General features: G+C 41.5%; 2 pseudogenes; one reads left to right on the forward strand and one right to left on the reverse strand.

Annotated features, from left to right (window-relative positions):
• The window catches only part of LOC102993560 (40S ribosomal protein S20-like), a 53,274-nt pseudogene that overhangs the window by 23,343 nt on the left and 7,151 nt on the right, over positions 1–22,780 (reverse strand).
• LOC102991452 (60S ribosomal protein L29-like) lies at positions 2,078–2,811 on the forward strand (annotated as a pseudogene).

Below are 22,780 nucleotides of genomic sequence, written 5' to 3' on the forward strand. Positions count from 1 at the left end.
GAGGAAAACATAGGAAGAACACTCTTTGACATAAATCACAGCAAGATCTTTTTTGATCCTCCTCCTAGAGTAATGGAAATAAAAACAAAAATAAACCAATGGGACCTAATGAAACTTAAAAGCTTTTGCACAACATAGGAAACTACAAGCAAGATGAAAAGACAACCCTCAGAATGGGAGAAAATATTTGCAAACAAATCAATGGACCAAGGATTAATCTCCAAAATATATAAAGAGCTCATGCAGCTCAATATAAAAAAAAAAACAACCCAATGTAAAAATGGGCAGAAGACGTAAATAGACATTTCTCCACAGAAGACATACAGATGGCCCAGAAGCACATGAAAAGTTGCTCAACATCACTAATTATTAGAGAAATGCAAATCAAAACTACAGTGAAGTATCACCTCACACCAGTTAGAATGGGCATCATCAGAAAATCTACAAATAGATGCTCGAGAGGGTGTGGAGAAAAGGGAACCCTCTTGCACTGTTGGTGGGAATGTAAATTGATACAGCCACTATGGAGCACTGTATGGAGGTTCCTTAAAAAACTAAAAATAGAATTACCGTATGACCCAGTAATCCCACTACTGGGCATATACCCAGAGAAAACCATAATTCAAAAAGACACATACACCCCAATGTTCATTGCAGCACTTTTTACGATAACCAGGTCATGGAAGCAACCTAAATGCCCATCAACAGATGAATGGATAAAGTAGTTGTGGTACATATATACAATGGAACATTACTCAGCCATGAAAAGGAACGAAATTGGGTCATTTGTAGAGACATGTTTGAATCTAGAGACTGTCGTACAGAATGAAGTAAGACAGAAAGAGAAAAACAAATTTCGCATCTTATCACATATATGTGGAACCTAGAAGAATGGTACAGATGAACTGGTTTGCAGGGTAGAAATTGAGACACTGATGTAGAGAACCAAATGTATGGACACCAATGGGGGAAAGTGGTGAGGTTGGTGGTGGGATAAATTGGGAGACTGAGATTGAGATGTATACACTGATGTGTATGAAATATATGACTAATAAGAACCTGGTGTATAAAAAAATAAATAAAATAAAATTCAAAAAAGAAAAAGAAAAAAATGGATTCTCAGGCTCCACCGTAAATCTACCGAATCAGAATTTGTATTGTAGGGGAGGAAAACAAATTATTGCCCACCCTCTTACATTCTATTACTGAAGCCCTGGAAATTAAACTGACAAAAGACAAATTAAGACAGAAAAACAGAGTTTATTGACATATGTATTGTGCATGTAGGAGAAAATCAGTGATGAAAGACTCAAGAAGATGAATAGAACTTGGGGCTTATATTAGCATCTTAATAAGGAGCAATAAATTTGTACAGAAGTGAGAAGACAAAGAAGGGGTTTCAGGTTTTAAGGGTGGCAAGCTGTGGAAAGGTATATATATATATATATATATATATATATATGGGGGGAAACTAATGGAAAATAAGGGTTGTTTTAGTAAAGTTTGTTATGTAGATTCCTCTTTGTATTGTTCCTGGGCTGCTAAGAGTCTAGAGCTGTCTTCCTCTTCCTGCTGAGAGAGCGAGACACCCTAACACATGGAAATACAAATCCCGCTCTTAAGCAAATAGAGGAGGATAGCAAAGAGCTTGTTTGGCATGTGCTGCTTCTCAACTGTCTTCAGCTCAACTGTCTTCAGTTCGGAATAATCCTTATGCCAAAGTGGCATATTTTGGGGTGGCATCTGATCCCCTATACATTTTTACCCTATTCCCAGGAAATTCAAATACATAATAAAGCTTGAGAGGTGCTAGCTTTCAGCCCTTAGAGTTTCTGGAGTGGATGTGTTCACGTGTGCAGATGCTGCTGCAAGTCAAATGGCACAACAGGCCCAGTCTCTAGCTCACATCTCACCACCAACTTCACTCAACACCATAGCCGGAACAAGCTTCAGTTTCTGAGGACAATGTAGACACTAATGTCCTGATATGACATAAAGTGGAATTAGGGCCAAGAATTGGATTCATTACTATCTATCAAAATAAAAAAAAGTACACTGAACTTAGTGAGGCTGCTACTTGACACAGACAGTGCCTTAGAGCCTATTAATTTATTTATGTGCTCAGATTTCTCTGAGAAATATTTAAGGCATAGTACATAAATCAACAAGATGGCTCTTTCTTTTTCAATCAAAGGCACTGTGAGATCCACGGGCTTCAGTGAAGACATGACCAAGTCCAAAAACCACACCATGCACAAGCATTTCCAAAACTGGCATAGGAATGGCAACAGACTGGGGCACAAGAAGCCCCAGTCACAAAGATATGAATCTCTTAAAGGAGTGGACCCCAAGTTCCTGAGGAACATGGACTTTGCCAAGAAGTACAAAGAAGGGCCTTAAGAAGATGCAAGCTAACAACGCCAGGGCCATGAGTGAATGTGCCAAGGCTATCAAGGCACTCGTAAAACCCAAGGAGGTCAAGCCCAAAATCCCAAAGGGCAGCAGCCCCAAGCTTGGTCAACCTGCCTACATCACTCACCCCAATCTCAGGAAACATTATTGTGCCTGCTTTACCAAGGGTCTCAGGTTCTGCTGGCTAAAGTCCACTCAAACCAGGCCCAGGCTGCTGCTGTGGCTCTTGCTCTGGCTTCAGCTCAGGCTCAGGCTCCCAAAGGTGGCCAGGCCTCCAAGAAGGCTCCAAAGTAGAGGTCTCTGCTGATTCAAGGATAGAAGGACTGGTATGACCTCTGGGCTGTTACCTGCATGGGGCTGGTGTCCTCCTGTGCTATTTGTACAAATAAACCTGAGGCAGGATCTGTCAAAAAAAAAAATCAATCAATCAATCAAGAAGATGGACTTAGTTAAAAGTCAGAGTCAAGACAGAATAAAAACAAGAGTAGGGACATAAAATTGAATCAGGGTTGAAAATGTACACCATGAAGTCTAAACTCTTTTTATGAGTAGGCCGCAAATTTAGTGCTGCATTCTAGTAACCAAACATGAGAATAAACCCAGTCAACACCATTCTCATATGATAAAAAGAAGCCAATTGCTAAGAAGGAAGACAGTATTCTCTGTTCCTCTTCACAGTGAAACTTCTCAGAGGTATTGTTTACACACACTATCCCTACCTCCTTGCCTCTGGTTCTCTCTTTGACCTACTCCCCATCTGGCTTCTGCTTCCCTAGTCCACAGAAGTTGCTCTTGACAAGTTCACTGTAGTCTTCATGTTGCCAAATGCAATGACCAGTGGTCCTTTCTCTGTCCCCGCCTCATTTGACTTCATAGCACCTCTCCTCCTGGTTGACCACTCATTATTAGAACGTCATCCTCTTTGGCATCTGCAATACCACATTCTCCTGGTTTTCCTCCTGGTTTGCTGGCTGCTCCTTCCTTTCACATGCTATGGTTTCTTCAGGATACTGTATCCTGGGACCACTTCCCTTCTACATCACCTCTTCCCTTATGTGATCTCATACCCCTAAGACTTTAAATGCCATATGTGCTGAAGTCTCCCAAATGTTCATCTCGTGGATCTCCTCTCTCTTCTGGGCTCTAGATACCGGTACAACTGCTTCCTCAACACTTCCACTGAGATATACCAAATGGCATTCAAAATGGTGTTCAAACAGAAGATTCTTCATTTTATACTCAAACCAAGTCCTTCCCCAGTTGTCTCAAGAAATAGCATCACCATCCAGCCAGTAACTATGCCCAGAAGCTAGATCATCCTCCCTGGCTCCTTCTTTTCTCTAATCCCCCCACATCTAATACCTAAGTCCTATCAATTCTGCCTCCAAAAATCCTCAAATACATCCCATCTCTACCACCACTACCTTCACCAGATGACTGCCAGAACCTCCTCAGCTTCTACTCTCACCCTATCCAAGCCTCTCTCCACAGAGCAGTCAAAATAAGCTTTTAAATTCATACATCAATCTAGGCAATGGTCATCAAAAAAAAGGACAACCAGAATTATGGACCTCCTAATGAAAGTACACAAACACCTCCCATGAGATTGTGTTTTCAAAAATATGAAACCTATATTTAATCATGTCTCTATCCCTAGATAGTAATTTATAGGAAAAACAGGTGAGGCGATTCTTGGATTGTTTAACGCATCACTGGGGGAAGAGTCAGAGTTGCGTGGAAGGGAAGTATAGCAATAGTCCTCTCGGGGGCCTGCAGCAGCGGGTCAGCCCAGGTGCACAGCTCTTGGACCTGATCAGAGAGGAATTGGATGAAGGAGCAGCCCAGACATCCTCTGGCTAGTTCTTCCTCAGCAATTATTTTCAGCCAGGCTCTTGATAAATGCTGGGAAACAATGTGTTGCTGAGATGTTTCTCACCAACCTGCACCTGGAGGCAGCTAGGCTGAATGATCAGGGGCCACAAATCAGGGACAAAAGAAACAACATACTGATGAGAACATGCTAGACAAGGAAGGGCTTCTAAAGGTCACAGGAGCCCATGGCACTGTGTCCTACATGTGACCATGAAGGCTTCTAAACATTCTTACTGAATTCACTAAAACAGATCTGCCTTTGAGTTAACACTTCTCTGCCCAGTGCTCTCAGAAGCCATCTATCCACTCAACTTGTTGGAAAAATAAACAGTGGTGCAATGTGATATTTGTCACATTTGAGGGTGACACCATCTTCTACAAAACCCAACAAAATATGGGTTTTCCTTCAGCTCACAGCAGTGGGGTAAACAGGATGGGATTTCTGATTAGGCTATAAACCCAGACTTAAATGGTAAGGCAGTTGCTAAGCCCACATCTCACTTTTCTTTCCAGATACACAGTACAGGTGTTCCCTAGGGGAAGATGGCATATCTTACAGAATCACTGATGCCAACATATGTCAAAGTGGATGGAAAGAAAACACCATCAGCATGTAGCTTTCATCAAGAAGGTCTCCAGAAACTGTTCACAAATAATATGGAACTGATACAGTAAAAGGTAGCAGGATCTACTTTCCCTGACTTGGTGTGAATGACTTTAGGGAAGTAGCTAAAATATTTTGATATTTGATTTAGCTTTCTTTCATGTAAGGGTATGGTTACAGGCCTCAATGGATTTGATATGAATTTAAATTTAAGAGAGTATATGAAATGACTAGCAAAATGTCTGACATAGTAGACATTCAACAAGTACTGACTCTAATGAATTAACCTTACTTGCAATTCATGCTATTTCAAATCCCCACTGTGAACAGATAGATTTTCTGACCATTGGTGCTAGCACTGAGTTACTAAAAACAACAGGAATTTCTCCAAGGTGACCGTCCACACCCCCCCCCCAATCCTTTTTTTTCTTTCTCTAAACCTCAAATCCCCCTCAACCATTTATCCACCTTCCTCCTCCAGGAAGAATGGTGCAGATAAGCACTTAAAATCAGAAACAGGAATTAGACCTCTGGGTTCATCTATCTAATGACCACCCTCCCCAAGAGCTCCCACAAAAAGAGGGATAATTATGATGTGAGGTGGCAGAGAAAACTAATGCAAAATAAGAATGGAAAGTAAGTGGATGGAAAATTTAAAACCAGGACAGAGGGGGGAAGAAAGAAAACATTGAGTTATAGGTATCTTAGGGCTCACATTCTACTGGGGAAATGAAAAATTAACATAAGAAAATCTCAGGGACATGGACATGCATGCAGTTATAAACAGCCAGATTAATAACTAGCTCCATCACTTATTAGCTGTGTGTCTTTGGCAAGGTATGTAACCTCCCCAATGCTCAGATTTTTATCTGTAAAGCAGGCGTGCTAATAGAGAATTCATGGCTATAGGAATTAAATTGATCATCCATACAAAGTTCTAAGCACAGTACCCCACTCACAGAAAATGCTTAATAAATGTTGTCATCTTTGTCATTGTGGTTGTCAGTTAAGTGACACCAGTCTGCCTTTTTATACTAAGGATCTTTGGTAACATAATTCATGAGTGGCTAATTTTAGTGATTGACACTACAATGCATAAAACTAAACCTCATCCTTTGATTCCTTTTGATTGGAAAAAATCAAATCAAATATATGCCCATGCTCTGAAATTAACTTCAACTGAACATTAAAGATAAATACCTGTACTCCTTCCTACCTGTTTCCATAGTGAGGCATTTAGTCAGATGTATTAGGTGTCTCTCCCTGATAGATGGGGTCCTTGATACTGAGCAGGGCTCTGTGGGGCTCCTGGGCACAAAAGCCTTTCTGTGTTCCGCATTTCTTTGATTACAAGAAATAGGCTTCATTCGGCCTCCATGACCTTCTCAGAGTTTCAATGGGCAGATTTAAGCAGTTGTTAATTAGGGAAGGGAGGGGATGTGAGACAAAGGAGAAACAATCAAGAGAAATAATAGTGCAGCCTTGGGGCAAAGCCCTGGTTCCCCATCAAGGGATACACACAATATCTTTGTTTTGCAGTTACTGAAACCCCCACCAGGTGGGAGAAGTTAATGATTAATGACGGTGTGCTGCCCACAAGCAAGTAGACCCCAGACCAGTTGGAACTAGAAGGTGATGATGCTGACTCCCACTTATCTCACCACCAACCAATCAGAAGAATGTCCACAAGCTGATCACTCCCTCTTTGAACTATTACTATAAAACTTCTCACTACCCTCTCCAAGTTGGGACACAGTTTTGAAGGCATTAACCCACTATGGCTCCCTTTGCCTGGCAAAGCAGTAAAGCTATTTTCTACTTCACCCCAAACTCTGTCTCTGAGATTTAATTTGGTGTCAGGGTACAGAGGCCGGTTTCGGTTTCACCCTCAGGTATCAACTTTCAGGAAGAGACACACTTTGAAACAGGGCAATAATGAGATACTTTTGCCTTGCCCTTGAGCCCATGAGTGACAAGAAAGACTAGTCCCTATGCCTCCAGACTCCCGCAGCATTCCAGAAAAGAGTAGTAGCGGTGTACATTCTTTAGCTCCTCTACCTGGAAATTCAGAGGTGGGAATTCAGGCCATGTATACCACCTGCCACATATTCTAACCCAGCCTTACAAGCAATGCAACTGATCCCATGTGGTATTGAACTCACAGCAGTGGTGGGTGGGGGGGGCAAATAATTCGTTCTACCTAACTGCCCCCAGTAGTTAAGGTAGAACATTATACTCCATGCAGGTAGTGATGTGCTCATAAATAGTTAACAATCTACTCTTCAGGAAGGAAAGCCCTGATTTGTAGCAATTGCAAATCCCCATGGTATAAATATTCCCACCATGGCTTAATTCAGGACATCAACTGGCTTGCAAATTTCTGCAAATTTAATAATCAGCTCCCACGAGCCGGAACATCTGCTTCCAGCACATCATCCCATGCATCCCCCCTTCCGTTCCTCTCACCTCTCTCTCTTTTTCTGTCTCTCTCTCTCTCTCTCTCTCTCCCTCCCCCCTCCACCCTTCCCACCTTTCCTCTCTCTCTCCAAAGAATTGTGGTTCTTTCAAGATGTTTGAGTTGGTTTAGAAGTGGTACAGGCATCTGCTTCTCCCTCCAACCTTGAGACAAAAAGCATCTTTCTGTAATGAGAACTGAAGCCCTAAGCCCCCTTCTCTCCCCAAGTTCCTGGGGAATCCTCCCCAGGTACTTTCAAAGGAGGAGGAGAATAGCTTGTTTTCAAAGCTCTCTATGGGAGAGGCATCTTCCTGGGAGCCCTGAAGACCCCATCCACCCGTCATCTCTGGGCAGATTGGCTATGTCAACCTCTATCTGAAAAGAGGACTAACCCTTCATCTTTGGGCAAGGAGCTATCAATTTCAGATGCAAAAATTCCCTCCTCCCCATCCTTCAGAGTTCAGGTTTGAACAGAACTAACAAACAAAAAAGCTTTAAAATGGCATATTCCTGCTTATAGCTGCCCATACTGACTTCTCCATTACATATATTGTATCACTGACTGACTATTAATTGCTCCACTGAGTCCTTTAAAATTAAATTGGTGATGTTCCTCCATGTTATGGATGGAAAGTAACAGTTATGGAGGGAATGCCAGCAACTTTTGGTGGTCGTGAGAGATTGAATGATTGTTTAGCAGATAGTCACTCCTACTCCTTCCCACCATAGGAGGCACATACTTCGTCACCCCATTGATTTTGGACTTGGCTATCTGACATGCCTTCTCCATGAAGTGCAGACAGATATGACAGAGTGCCAGCTCCAAGCCTGGGCCTTAGAAGGCCTTGTGTATTTCTGTTTGGCCACCTGGGACCTTTGACCTTCACCCTGAGAAGAACACACCCTAGGTAACAAGTCCAAAGAGTACAGGAAACATGGAGCAGACCTGGACCCGACCTTTGCCCAGAACCTGGATTCCAGTTTCACCAGTCAAACTTCAATTCACCCTCAGACCCAGGGATGAGAAGTAAATGACTGTTGTGTCAAGCCACTAAGTTGTGGGGAGGGTTGTTACACAGTATCACGGTGGCAAAAATGAACTAAGACAGTAGCAACCTAGCATGTCACTGCAGAGATTAGAGTTCAGCTTGCTTCTTGGGCCCAGAAAAACAATGGGTACACTGTACTCCAAACTGCAATGTGTTGACACATGAACTCCAGTCCTGGAATACAATACAAGGCCCTGCCTACTCACCTCTTTATTTTTACTTTACTCTCCTATAATGATCACTTCACAGGATGAGACCTGGGGAGGAAGGGAAGTAGAAGGAAAAGTGGTCAAAAAGGGAAATACAAAAAGAAGAAAAAGCCCCAATTCTGATGGCAGTTCAATCCGATCTCTCTCTCTCTCTCTCTCTCTCTCTCTCTCTCTCTCTCTCTCTCTCTCTCTCTCTCTTTCTCTCTTTCTCTCTCTGCCAGCACCCACCAGGGTGTTTGTCCCTTGAGTTGATTTCAGTTATACTCTGATAAGAGTGCTTCTCTCTGGAGAGCTCAGAGAATTAAGTGGCATCATCTCCCTATTGCTCTGGGTATAAGAGTGTGGGGGTGGAGGGTAGGAATAGTGAGTTCCATTTATGGATGAGACTCCAAAGGCACAGGGCTCTTCTGTGGGTGATGGCAAGTCTCTGGCTCTGGCTGAGGCAAGCAAGGCTGGGCAGAAGCCAGATTCCTGCTCTGGATGCTGAGTATGAATGCAGGATGCTTCTTTAAGTGTTCCTATCCCCAGAGTCCTGTCCCAAAAATCAGATTAGAACCAGGAAACTTGGCCGTTCTCAGATCTACCCAACACATAATGATGATGTCTAAATCCCCTAAAACAATATGTATAACCATGAAATAGGAGTTCAAGTTGGAATACAAATATAAATGTATGTAACATGTTCAGTCTTATAAATGATTCATAAGAAATTGTGTTTCGGATGTATCATACACATTTTTCTACAGCCATACCACCCTGAACATGGCCGATCTTGTCAGATATATTATACACGTTCTATAGCAAAACAAATACAGGCCAAGGAGCACATCTAACATACAGATCGTGGTTTCTAAATGCCATTCTCCACTAAAAGGAGCCATTGGTGCATGGAGAAAAGGTCCAATTGCAGGGCTGGGGGAGGGCAAGATCAAGGTGATCTTGGAGCATCTTGCTCCAGAAACCCAGGATTTGATATAAATAGTGTCCTATCAAAAGAACATGGGATTTTTTTTTTTTTTTTTTTTTTTTTTTTTTTTTGTGGTATGGTGGCCTCTCTCTGTGTGGCCTCTCCCGTTGCAGAGCACAGGCTCCGGACGCGCAGGCTCAGTGGCCATGGCTCACAGGCCCAGCTGCTCCGTGGCATGTGGGATCTTCCCGGACCGGTGCACGAACCCGTGTCTCCTGCATTGGCAGGCGGATTCTCAACCACTGCACCACCAGGGAAGCCCAAGAACATGGGATCTTGTTTGAAGAGGCTCCTACCAGGCAAATTTGGGACAATTTGTGCATCAAAAATAAATGAATGAGGGCAGTAATATGTTTTTATTGAATTAAAGAAGAAATCAGGGCTTCCCTGGTGGCACAGTGGTTGAGAGTCTGCCTGCTGATGCAGGGGACACAGGTTCGTGCTCCGGTCCGGGAAGATCCCACATGCTGCAGAGCAGCTAGGCCCGTGAGCCATGGCCACTGAGCCTGCGCATCCAGAGCCTGTGCTCCGCAATGTGAGAGGCCACAACAGTGAGAGGGCCGCGTACCGCAAAAAAATAAAATAAAATAAAGAAACCATAGCAACCATCAAAAGAAGATGAAAAAGATGACAGAGGAGGAGGTGAATGCAGAAGGTGCTAAGAAAAGCAATTCTTACCAGCTAAATAATATAAAAGGAATGGCAGAATTTGGAAAATTTCTCTTTTTCAACTTCCAATGTAATAATCAATACAGGCTTGGACATTCCATGAAACAGACTGCCTAGACCCTCCAAAAATGTTCAAGTCTTTAACAAAGACCAAACCAACAAGGGAGGACCTGTTCTAGATTGAGGGAGAATGAGTAAACATGACAACTAAATACAATGCATCATCCTTTATTAGGTTTTGGACTTGAAAAAAAAAAAGACATTGTTGGGACAACTGGAGAAATTTAAATATTCATGTATATTAGACTTTTGTATCAATATTAAATGTCTTAGCTGTGACAACAGTATTGTAGTTACATAGGAGAATGTTTTTTGTTCTCAGAAGATACATGGTAAGTATTTAGGGATAAAATATCCTGATGTTTATAACTTATTTTCAATTGGTTCAGCAAAAGAAACATACATATATAAAAAGAAGTATAAACAAATCAGCAAAATTTTTATAATTAGTGAATCTAGCTGAAGGTATTCTTAGCACTTTTCCTTCAACTTTTCTGCAGATTTGAAGTTTTTCATAATAAAAAGTTGCGGAGAGAAAAGAAAATAGCATCTTAATTCCTAGAAATACTGGTGAATGTTTGTTTGTTCTCAAAGTTGGAGATGTTCTAAAGCTTAGAGATTCTGGGTTAAGATCATGTGACCTCACCAGGTTATCCTGATGTCAGTGAGCAGACAAATGGGTTGATGGCCTTGAAGGGTGAGGGATGAGGAGTGTAGGACAGGGCTGAAGAAAAGATCTTCTTACTATACACATTGAGTGGGAATAACCAAAAAACCTAGTGACAGGTTATCCAGCCTAGTTGCTCCTGTGTTTGTACCAAGAGGGAACTCCTTTAACAATTTCCCCCTAGGGATCCATTGTCTTCTCATTCACTCAGCATTCAACAAATATTTATTGAGAACCTACTATAGGTCAAGCATTGTGCTAGTAAGAGGGTAGGTAAGGGAAACAAAAAACAGCAATATCCCTACCTTTGTGGGGCTCAAAGCCTAGTGGAGAATCCAGATATTAATGAAATAAACCTATGACTGTATGAAAAATTGCAACCCTGAGAAAATGACACATGCCAAGATCAGAAATATGGGTAGATATTAACTAAACTAAGACCAGAAGGAAAGAGGTGGATCATTGCTGAGTCTAATTTCCATTAGTATGTGTTGATTATAGCTCAAGTTTCCCCATTATTGCTTAGAGATTCTCTCTCAAAAAAAAATCTAATGCAAATTTCTGTGTTACATATGAGAAAAATGAGGCCCAGCTGCTGTAAAGTCTTATAGCTTGTTTCTCAAAGAAAATATTAGGACTACTCAGATGAGTACCAAGTCCTTTATTTGATCAATTTTTCAGAAACACTTAGCTCTATAACCCAAACAGAAACCAAGGAATTAACTTTCAGTCACTCAATTCCTCCGCACTTTGCTAATTCATAGGAAGACACACTAAATCTAAGTGGCTATGGAGTTCAGATATTCAGTGGATGACAATAAACTGAAGTGATTATAATCTCACTTGAGTGAAAACAGTCCCTAATTTCCCCAAAAGCCACAATCTACAGATGAAACTGACTCAAAGTAGGGAGAGAAATAAGAAATAAAAGGAAATAGTTACAAGACTTGGAAAGGTGTTCAAAAGGTGTTCAAAAGGTTTTTGAGCTCATCCCACAACCATCTCTGCATGCTTTGTCTCCTTTCTGTACTATTTAAACATAATTTTGATGTCTGCCAGATTAAATTACCCACTTGACCAGTTCATGCCCTCAAGGTTAAATGCTATAATTATCCTTAATAAACGTAACTATCAGCCTGTTTTTGCTTAATGGTTATAAAGTTTTATGCCTTTTAATAATCCTCCTTCAGGTGGAACATTATTTTTTTCAGAGAGCTGACATTCTGCTCTGCATAAAGTGGCAAACCAAATCAGAGTCTTGTTTTTGTTCACCAGAACAACATGAGCTTGAAAATGTGGCGTTGGAAGAAAAACCACATGCAAAAAATGTTCTCTCAGGAAAACTGGCAAACCAAGAAAATCCTACACAGATTTTGCAACAACAAAGCTTTGTCTCCTACAACACTTTTTCTCTAGATTTAAGCTTATATAGAATGGATCATCTTTTTATTCTGCATGCTTTATAATATTTCCCAGCAATACTTACAGTCAGGTTTTGGAGCTGACACCCTTTTCTCTTTGGCTTGCAATGTGGCAATTTTCATACCACATTCCTACATCTCTCCACCTTGGGTTGTTGCTGTTATTGGTTCCATCCATGTAGGTGCCTTATTTTCAAGTAAAGTTTGGGTTCTGGAACTTCTTCCTGTGAGTGGATGTTCATATTGACTCCCATCCTTACACATAAGTGGAATTTGGTGTTTCACTTTTGTATTATTTTCTTTCATATTTATATGGAATTAAGTAAAAAAGGAATCTGTACTTAGTAAGGAGAGATCTTATTCAACACATTTATTGTAAAGGAAAGGAAGGGACTATTGCAGTAGGGATTAACTTTGACCATAAAGTCTGCAAGTGTCCCAGGGTTTAGGCAAGTGTCCCTCCCTCTTTTACAAGGAGGAGTAAACAAGCTAGAAAGAACCATAAGGGGACAAAGGGTGAAGGGGAGTGGCTAGATTGTAGGTTAGAGAATATTTTACCCTCATACCAGCCTATACTCAGGAGGGGCTGTTGAGGATGGGCTGTGTCTTAGCTCAGTCTGAGGGTGGACCAAAGTTCAAGCACCTGGGGAAAGGAGAGAATCTTAACCAGAGTTTTGTAAACAAGCATTTTGTTCCAATTAGTGGGAGCAAGCAGTTTAGCCAATTGTTTATGAGGCAAAGAATGGAAAATTAGAGGGGCCTTTAGGTAAACAGGGTGGAAGGGAGGCATCTGTGAGTCCTGTCTAAATTTTATGGGGAAGGGTGGTTCTTTGCAGTAAGCACCTTTTGTTTACCAAACACAAAGGGGTGGGAGGATTTCTTAACTATCACAGTTTTCCAGGAATATAGGACTTGGGTAAAATTCAACATTGTTAATGGCCACACTGAAGTCCAGGATCTAAGAGGCCTGAACATGCCATGTGATGCTTTTGCTGGCCCAGAAGCAGAAAGGAGGATCTGTGTTGTCAGAACAAGTGGGAAGAGTTGTTGCATCTCAGACATCAGATTTACTTGTGCCCTCATCTGCCACCTCCCCTGTTCCGTCCCATTTGGGAGCAGACATGAGCTCCCTGTGAGCTAGAAAACGCTGAAAATCTGGAGGATTCTTTCAGTCCTGCAGCCTACTTTCTATACCCTTATGATTTCCAAACACAGTGATCTCATTTTAGCATTTCAACTATCTCCTGTTAGTCACTCCTTTCAGAAAATAATAACCTGGCTGTTAAAATGCTGTATGTTCATCATTGAAAGTATGGAGAATATGTCAATTAAAAAAAGAAAATCACTCCACGTTCTACAAACTAGGAGGTAACCATAGTTAATACTTAGTTGTATTTCCTTTCAGGACTTTAAAAAATGTATAAACTTCTGTGTGTGTGCTTTATCCATTGAGTTTTCCTTACTGGTTATTGGAGGATATAGGAAGGTTTATGGTTGTTGATGCTGTTAACTGTTGTTATTGTTGTACATTTTTTTAAAAATTCTTTTTAAATAAATTTTTGTAGATAATTGTAAATTCACATGCAGTTGTAGGAAATAATACAGAGATATCCCAATGATAACATCTTTTGTAACTATATGTACCTGTGTTTTTTAATAGTCACCTGCCAATGTCCATCAGCTGAAGACCTCCAGGAACATACCTGTAGTTAAACAAATTGGGTTTATTGTTCATTAAAACAAGGGAAAATGCACAGCAAAGGGAACCATGGGCATCTCAGTAGGAGGATGTTATAAAGGACTGACAGGATTGGGACTTATGTGAGGTGATTTGGGGGATGTCTCAGGAAGCAGGGCTTTGCTCTGGATTGGACACTGTCAGGAAACAGAGACAATTCTGTGATTAGGTATCTGAATCATTCTTGTCTAGAAGGCAGGAGGAATGAACTGAGGTAAAGAAGCAGAGTCATGTCTCTTAGCCTGGACGTTGGCTGTTGGTTATTTTCATGTTTTAGACAACGTTCATGTTATTGTCTGGGTTCATACATGATTATGGAGAGATTTAGGTTTTGTCTTGATCCATCAGGGTCACAGAGTGGCCTTGTCTGAATGAAATAATCTGTTTCTGTTCAATGGGAAAACATCACGGCCTGGCTGTGAGGTCAGTACTTGGCTATCAGGGGCCAGCTTACCTTTCTCATGCCTTACTAAATGTATAAATCAGGGGTTCCCAGAGAAACAGAATCAATAGGATATATAGAGAGATATATAAGAGGAGATTTAATTATAGGAATTGGCTAACACAGTTAGGGAGGCCAAGCAGTCCCACAGTTTGCCATGTGTAAGCTGGAGAACGAAGAAAGCCAACAGTGTAATCAGCTCTAGTTGGGAGTCTGGAGATCCAGCCTGATGTTAAGTCCTAGGGTCCAAAGACCCAAGAACCAGAAGCTCTGATAGCAAGAGAGGTTGAAATTCCCAGCTCAAGAACAGAGAAAGAATTCACTCTTCCTTTGCCTTTTTGTCTCGTTGGGGCCCCCAACAGATTAGATAATGCCCCCACATTGATGAGGGCAAATCTCTTTACTCAGTGTACTGAATCAAATGCTAATCTCTTCCAGAAACACCCTCACAGACACACCCAGAATTAATGTTTGACCAGTTCCCTGGGCATCCCTTAGGTGAGTCAAGTTCACACATAAAATTAACTATCACACTGAACTGTCATATTATTTTGTAATTGATTCTCTTGGACTTTCCTAGGTAAATATCCACATTGTCTTAAAAATTTATGATAAAAGTTCTCTCTTCCTTTCCTTTATTTATACCTCTTACTCTTTTATTATTATATACTGAAACTTCTAGAGCAATATTAAGTTATAGAAATGAGAGCAGACTTGGTTTTGTCTTATTCCTCATTGTAATTGGAATACCTATGGTATTTTAACATTAAATATAGGTTGGGCTCTTTTGGATGAGGTTTGGGAAGATGTTAATGTCTAAGAAGGTTATGCATTAGCATACTGAACAAAGTTCTTGTCTCAGTTTATTTAGGAATGACTGTTTAATTTTTATCCAATACTTGTTTTGTATTTATAAAGACAATTATGTTTTTCTCCTTTTCTCTACTGATGTGTTAAATTATATTAATGAATTTCCTATTATTATAAATTCCTTGTACTATACTTCCAGAATGTCAGTGTTGGATTATTCCTGAATGAGTACCTAGATTTGAAGTACCAGAGGTTTATTCAGAATGTCTGCATCTGTTCATATACAAGATGGGTTTCTAACTTTTGTGATGTCATCTTGGCAGTGTTCGGCATCAAAGTTATTATAGTTTCACAAAATAAATTGGAAGACTCATGGCCTCTTTATGTTCCTGGAAACAAAAATTATCAGACAAAAATTATCTATTCCTTTAGAGCAACACTGGCCCATAAAACTTTTTGCGATGATGGAAATGTTCTCTATCAGTGCTGTCCAATATTGCAGTCACTAGCCACATCTGGCTATTTAGCACTTGAAAAGAGGCTAGTGCAACTGAGAAACTGAATTTTAAATTGTATTTAATTTTAAATGGTTAATTTAAATTTAAATAGTTACATGGGACTTGTCGCTTATTGTGCTGGACAACACAACTTTAGAGTTTAAATGAAATAATCTGTGAAATCATACATGTCCAACACCTTTCTTGATGTGATTCTCTGGCAGCTGTTTCCATTTCTCCCACGTTTATTATTCTGACTTTTCTATTCTATGAAACAATTCTGGCAATTAATAAGTAATAACTGTCTTAGGAGAAAACCTCACCTGAATTCTTCAGTTTAGAATGGTACATCATTTTGCTTACAACGGTTTTAATCTCGTTCATATTTCCCATAATATTCCCTTTTTTGTTATTAATGTTATATATTTGTATTTTCTCAATTAAGTTTGTTAGAGTTTTGCCTCTCTCATAGGATCTCAAACTCAAATGCCTAAGTGGGCAGGCAAATGAGCATTTGCGTGTGAGTACCTTAGCATTTAGATATGTTCTACTCACTTGGATTTTCTCTCTCTTTCCAGTTATCTCCTAAACTCCCTTCAATCTCCCACCTCTACTTTATGGCTGGTTGCATTATTTACCTATTGCTCCATAACAAATTACCCCCAAAATTTAGCAGCTTAAAACAAAAAACATTTTCTCTCCAAGAATCTAGAAGAGCTTAGCTGGATGGGTCTATCACAGTATCTCTCGTGAGGTTGCAGTCCAGATGTTGTTGGGGGCTGTAGTCACCTGAAGACTGGCTAGAGCAGGAGGGTCATCACATGGCTGTTGATAGGAGGGCCTCAGTTCCTCCCCTTATGGGCCTCCCCATAAAGCTGCACATGACATGGTAGCTTGATTCCTCAAGAGAGAGTGATCCAACAGAAAGAACTGCCAAAACAGAGCTACAGTGTCTTTATAAACTAATCTTGGAAGCGACAGACTATCACTTCTGCCATGTTTCATTGGTCACACAGACCTACCCTAATTTAATGTGAACACCAGCAGGCAGGGATCTTTAGGGGCCATCTTGGAGGGTGGACACATAATCTTAAAGATTATTGTTTTCTTCTGCTAGGTTTTTTCTTCAGATCAAGAAAAGTTTCTTCTTTTTATCCCCTGATATGTCTGTGCTTTGCATCTAATCTTCCCAATCACCAATTATCTGATGCTGGGGCTCCTTCCTCCCTCCTCAGTGTCTACTATTTTTTCTCTCACCTTTTTCTTCTTACATCTTTTCCTCTATATTCTGGGAAACTTCTCAAGTTTTCTCTTCCTATCACTGATTTGATTTTATACAGGTTTGATTCCACTCTACTGATCTTTTGAAGATTTAAATTTTGTAACTAAACTCTTCCTTTTCTTTTAACCCCCATTTATGATTGCTCATCAGCCACCTACCTCATCACCTCTGCTATATTATCATACTTCATTCATCTCTTACTTTGAGTACATACCTTAATTATATCGAGAATGCATTGCAGGTGTTTTCTGGAACATGCTCTTTCTTCTCGAATTAGATATTTTCCCAATGAACTCTGCCCTTTGTATCTTGATTCTCCATCTCTTAGTAATAAAATATTTTCTTAGCTGCCACATTAGTTTGTTTCTTTTTAGTAATTTTTAAACAAAGAAAAATCAATCTAATCTTAGTGTTTGGATTGTGGATAAGGAAAACATTTTGCCTCACTATAGGCCTCTTTGCTATTAGTATCTTTAGCTCAATCAGTTCTTAGGCTAGAAGGCCAATTGATATAAACTTGCATTACCAGTTTTACAATTCAGCAACCCTGGCAAGAAAGAAAAGTAAAGCAGAACCATGCTCTCCCAAAAAGGGAATTTTATCTCTGTTCTTCTCTTTTGGGCAAAACTATCATCCTGTGAACTAACTCACGGTTTCTAATTTGCTGTGTGGCTGTGTAGCAAAGAATTTTGCCTTCTGCAAAATGAAGTCTGGCTTATGCCTTGGCTTTTGGGGGGTAATCTTTGCCATATTTAATAGAAGTGTCTTTGTTTAAGGCAGGGGCTGACCACATTGAATCTGAAAGTGGGGCTTAGCACACACAAGAGTTTTAGGGTAGGGGCTGGCCATGCCAGAAGACCAAACATATGATTTGGAGTGAGTGCTTTGGGGCAATGTGGTATCAGTTGACCTGGAGACTGAGTTCAACCAAGTAGGCAGTCAATCCATCAATTCTGCTTTCTTAATGAAGTCCCAATAAAAACTCTGGACTCTGAGCTCTGGTGACCTTCTGTGATTAGCAATACTCTGTATTGTCCTACATCAATATGGAGAGGGTAACATGACTCCATGGGAAGAGGACAACAGAAGCTTCACCTGTGGAACCTCTCAGACTCTGCCCTGTGTGTTTCCTTCCTTCGCTGATTTTAATCTGTATCCTTTCCCTGTAATAAACCCTAACCATGAGTAAAATAGTTTTCAGGGAGCTCTATGAGTCTAATGAATTATCAAACCTGAGGGTGGTTTGGGAGAACCCACAAATTTACAGTTGATGTCAGAAATGAGAGTGGTCTTGTGTGGAGACTATCACAATTTGGCTAACTCCAGGTAGTGGACTATTCCAGATGCCAGCTGGGGCTATACCCTACCTTTCCTAAGTCTGCTGCTTTATGTTGGCTAAAACCAATGCTGAGCAAAAGGTAGCTCATGTGTTGAAAGCCTCTCATTTGTTCCTAACACCCCTGCCTCCATGTCTCATCACTTGAGTTAGAGGGTTCCATCGGGTGTCATCCACTTATTAGAAGGGGGAGCAGAGAGCTTACCCTCAATCTCATCTTCAGTGTTGTCCTATATATACCACACATAGTACACATCCCTTGAAATCTCTATCCCCTTATTGCTGAGATTACTTTTCCCTACTTTTCATAGTCAATCAGTTATTTTAAGAGCTACCATGGATTATAAGGTTATGAGGGGGGAGTCACAGGGTGAAGGGAATTATACTGCAAGGGAATAAGTGGAATAGATATAAAACAAGATTTAACCCAACTTAAAATGTATTTGTTGCAGGAGGAAAGTCATTGGAAAACCACGTTTATTTTTATTCTTTTCCCAATTTATCTGTTTCCCTATGCCTGCCTTCCCCTCTTCATTGAAATATGAAGTGAGCCACCTCCAATCCCATCTCTAGCCTTCCTTTTGTTCTAGCTCTAAGTGTGGGCTCACCATAGATACCAGAGTTACCAACAATAGAAAATACAGTGTCCATGACAACAAGAAAACCCAAGGCAGTGGCTGATTTTAACCATTTGGTTGTAAGCTTGTTTTTCCTCTTTCCTTAAAGGTTTACTGCTTTATACTGAGAGCAGGCACACTGCTACACAGATAGGAGAATATCCATGCTGTCTGCTGGAAAAGGTGAGACAAGTTTATGGGTGTGACAGATGCTGTATGAACAGTTCAGAGGAGAGGGGACAACTTCCTGCTAAAGAAATCAGAAAAGCTTCTTGGAGTCCTCATTTGAACTCAGGATGGCATGTGAGTTTTACTGGGGGAAGGCACACAGGTAGGCATTCCAGGGAGAATATCACCAGCATGCTAAGGTGTTAGTGAATGCAAGTCTTGTGCCTGACGCACAGTGAGGCCAAACAATACCAAAACATCGAAGTTCGAAACAGAGAAAGGTTTATTGCAGGGCCATGCAAGAGATGGGTGATTCATGCCTTAAAAATGCCAAACTCCCTGAAAGATTTCGGCAAAGCCCTTTTATAGGAAAGGTGAGGGAGGGGCGAGGTTAGTTGTTGCAAACTTGGTGTCAGATCCTTTGTTCTTGAGGTCAGGTCACAGTCAGGTAATGATGTTCCTGTAAATCCCCACCAAACAAATGTTATTCTCTGTTCTGACAAGATAGGGCAAGGTCCCAAGGCACAACTTTCACCCTCCAAGGTCCAGGTCCTGGCTAAGAGGAGGGGGTCCCTGTGGGGGCCAGTTACCCTGCCCAGGAGCATTCGTCCAGCACCCAGTCTGGTTCCTCCTGCCAGTGCCCAGGCCCAGCTGAAGAAGCAGATCTCAGGTGGTGATGCCCTCAGGGTCAGGTCCCCAGACCTTGACCAGCCATCATCACTGAGGGAGCCAAGTGCCCAGGACCCAACTGGCCCTCAGGCTCCTCAAGTTGCCCAAACAGCAGGGGCCAGGTCCTGCAGACTGTGTCACATGCAGACTGCAGCTGCCTTTAGGTCACAGAGGCAGGGATGGGGGAGAGGTTCACTGCCGCCTCAAGGCCTGGGCCCGGCCAGTGGACAGCCTTGGCAAGGGCTCTGGAGCCCTACAGGACACAGCCCCCAGCCTGTTCCCTGGACCCCCCCACTTCACCCACAAGCCCAAGGCCGGAGGGCCTGGAGAGCCCTGGGGAGAAGGCCAGGATCTGCCTCTTACCTCACTCTCTGCCAGACAACCACGACCGGCCTGAACCTTGGCCAGATGGAACCTCCAACTGCTGGGCTAGCAGTCTTGCTCTAACAGTCTCCAGGTAACAGTTGCCTGGTAATGGTAGTGGTAATGGCCGCCTGCCAAAGCCTGCACACCTGCCCTGTCCCTATTACAAAGGTGCAGAGGAGGAAGAAAGGGAAAGCAAGTTCAAGGAATAATGATGGACTCACACTAGAATTGTTCAGGGAAGTGGGGGAGATAAACCAAAAAATGGCTTATCATCCCATTGTGGGGACTTTTGAATGGTCAACTGAAGAGTCTAGATTCATTCCCAAATCAATTCTCCTTGAGTTACATGTCTACTTCCCCTGGATGGCACACGTATATTTTTTGTGCCACATCAACTAACACAGTGCTCTGCCTAGTGATGGTCCCAAAATAGTTGTTCATTTCAGTTGAAATTATTAAATAGATAAAGAAGTCATTAATAATTTCTGAGAAGAGAAATAACTACATAAGTGAAACCAGGACCTACAACAGGTTCTATTGCTTTTTCACCAACCCTCACTCCTCTACTTACTCACCAAGCATGGATTTTATGATTTACCATCATACTTGCTCCCTTGCATACACCATCAACTCTCTGCCCCTCTCTCACATGGCAAAACCCCAACCCTGGTTTAATCCAACTCTCACCTTACATGAGAGAAGGAAGAAGATAGAATCCGTGGCTGAACAAACTGGGGTTAGGGCTTGGATTTTAGGGGTTAGGGCTTGGATTTTAACTCACACCCACTGGGGTTTCAGTCTGAGAAGCATAAACACAAAGTTCTCCAGCTTTATAGTGAGCAATTAGTCCCTGTTCAATCAATTTTAAGAAACAAACAAACAAACACCAAGCTCCAACCTGTAAAGAGCCTAGAAGGCATCAAACCCATCTATACAGGAAAAAGCTGGACAAAGGGAAGATAATTGACTCTTCTTGGAACCATCAGAGAACTGAGGTCACATGGCAAGCCACTATACTGAACTCTGGAGAGAGAGATGCATCCCAAGATTTGCTTTCTGGGAGTAAAAGCCATTAGAATCAGTGAGCTGGTAGAAGCACTTAAATCATCAGTTTGATGAACTAGAGTAATCTGAGTGCAGACTTGTGTGAGAGTGAGACACTCTGCTGGCCCCCTCAGCCACGGGCAGGGGAAGCGTGGACCATGATTATATGGACTGTCACTCCAGGAACCTCACCAGGGTCCCACAGGGATAATCTGAGGAAGATCCTTGTCTAGCCTGGATGGGAGAAGAAAAGAGTACGCATCTTCAAACCTATCCAGACTCTTATTATCCCTAACAGTAGCATAGTCTCCAGGGGAAAGGAACACCTCACTATAGAACAAAGATTAGAGCAGACTTCTCATCAGAAACCACACAAGCAAAAGAAATTAGACTGAAACATTCAAAGTGTTGAAAGAAATTGTCAATATATAATTTTATATTCAGAGAATCATCCTTCAAAAGTGGAGAAATAAATATTTCCTCAGACAAACAAAAACTGAGGAAATTTGGGAAAGCAGTGAAGATGGTGGAGTAGAAAGACCCTGAGCTCACCTCCTCTCACAGGGACACCAAAATCACAACTATCTGCAGAACAATCATTGATGAAATGACTAGAACCTACCAGAAAAGATCTTCTGCAACTACAGACATAAAGAAGGAACCACAATGAGACAGGCAGGAGGGGCAGAACTGTGATAAAATCACATATCCCCGAGTGGGTGACCCACAAATGGGAGAATAATTATATTGCAGAGGTTCTTCCACAGGAGTGAGAGTTTTGAGGCCCATGTCAGTCTCCCCAGCCTCGTGGCCCAGCACCATGAAGAAAAGCCCCCAAAGCATTTGGTTTTGAAGGCCAGTAAGGCTAAATTGCAGGAGCCCCACAGGACTGCGGGAAATAGCGACTTCATTCTTTTTTTTTTTTTTCTTTCTTTCTTTTATGGATCTTTATTGGAGTATAATTGCTTCAAAATACTGTGTTAGTTTCTGTTGCACAACAAAGTGAATCAGCCATATGCATACACATGTCCCCATATCCCCCGTCTCTTTAGACTCCCTCCCTATCTCACCCCTCTAGGTCATTGCAAGGCACCGAGCTGATCTCCCTGTGCTGTGCTGCTGCTTCCCACCAGCCAACTATTTTACATTCGGTAGTATATATATGTCGATGCTACTCTCCCTTCGCCCCAGCTACTCCCTCCCACCCCATGTCCTCAAGTCCATTTTCTATGTCTACCTCTTTATTCCTGCCCTGCAACTAGGTTCATCAGTACCATTTTTTTTTAATCCATATATATGCATTAGCATACGGTATTTGTTTTTCTCTTTCTGACTTACTTCACTCTGTATGACAGACTCTAGGTCCATCCACCTCACTACAAATAACTCAATTTCGTTTCTTTTTATGGCTGAGTAATATTCCATT

Source organism: Physeter macrocephalus, chromosome 14, assembly GCF_002837175.3.
Source record: "Physeter macrocephalus isolate SW-GA chromosome 14, ASM283717v5, whole genome shotgun sequence".
Classification (NCBI taxonomy): Eukaryota; Metazoa; Chordata; class Mammalia; order Artiodactyla; family Physeteridae; genus Physeter; species Physeter macrocephalus.